The following is a 1429-nucleotide window of genomic DNA, read 5'->3' as shown; positions in this document are numbered from 1 at the left end:
CACCCCCCTGGTGTCTGTGTCCATTGATTATGCTTATGTGCATGCATAGAAGTCCTTTGGTTGATCTCTTACCCTTACCCCCACCCTCCCCTAACTTCCCTCTGAGGTTTGACCATCTGATCGATGCTTCTCTGTCTCTGGATCTGTTTTTGTTCATCAGTTTATGTTGTTCATTATATTCCATACATGAGTGAGATCATGTGATATTTATCTTTCTCTGACTGGCTTATTTCGCTTAGCATAATGCTCTCCAATTCCATCCATGCTGTTGCAAATGGTAAGAATTCCTTTTTTTACCGCAGCATAGAATTCCATTGTGTAGATGTACCAGTTTTTTAATCCACTCATCTGCTGATGGGCACTTCGAGTTCTTTTTCAAAATATATTTTTATTTATTTTAGAGAGGAAGGGAGAAGGAGAGAGATAGAAACATCAATGATGAGAGAGAATCACTGATTGACTGCTTCCTGCATGCCCCACACTAGGGATCGAGCCCACAACCTGGGCATGTGTCCTGACCAGGAGTCCACAGGCCCACGCTCTTTATTCACTGGGTAAAACCAGCTAGGGCTATTCCAAGTTCTTGATGATTTTATCCTGTGCTTTATGCATAGATGTTTTAGAATTTTAGCTTTTACCTTTAAATCTGTGATCCATTTCAAGTTCATTGCAGTAGGTAGAATGAGATAAGGCTAGGTTCATTTTTCAACAAATGGATATCCAGTTGTTCTGATGCCATTTTTTAGAGACTACTATTCCTACTATTGAGTTGTGGGAGTTCCTTGTATATTTTGGATATTAATCCCATAAGGTTTGCAAATATTTTCTCACATTTTGTAGGTTGTCTCTTCACTGCATTCTTGGAATAAATTTCTCTTACCTTGCATTGCATGTCTTTTAACCTGCATTCTTGGAATAAAATTCTCTTGGTCATGACATATTATCCTTTTGATATGTCATGGGATTCATCTTGTAGTTTATTTATAATTTTGGCATGTTCGTGAAAGTTAATAACTTATATTTTCTTTACTTGTAATGTCTTTGTCATGTTTTGGTATCAGGGTAAATTTGACCTCATAAAACAATTTGGAAAATGTTTCATCTTTATTGTATTCTCTGAAAGAGTTTATGTAACATAGAGAAATAACTTTTTCTTATATGTTTTAAAGAATTTACCAGTGCATCCACCTACATCTGAGTTTTCTTGGTAAAAAAGGTTTCAGTCAAACATTCAATTTATTTAACTTATAATTATTCACACTCTTAATTCAATCTTCTGTTTGTTTTTGGTAAGTTGTATTTTTTAAGAAATTTGATCATTTCATTGAAGTTGCCAGTTCTACAAACACTTTTTATTCACTTACTTTATTAGAATTAGGTAAAAAGTTACTATTTTGAGTCTGTAATTTTATAACTTTGATACCCATGT

This window comes from Myotis brandtii, unplaced genomic scaffold (genome assembly GCF_000412655.1).
Source record: "Myotis brandtii unplaced genomic scaffold, ASM41265v1 scaffold1424, whole genome shotgun sequence".
Taxonomy (NCBI): Eukaryota; Metazoa; Chordata; class Mammalia; order Chiroptera; family Vespertilionidae; genus Myotis; species Myotis brandtii.
Note: the sequence above shows the minus strand (reverse complement) of the source record.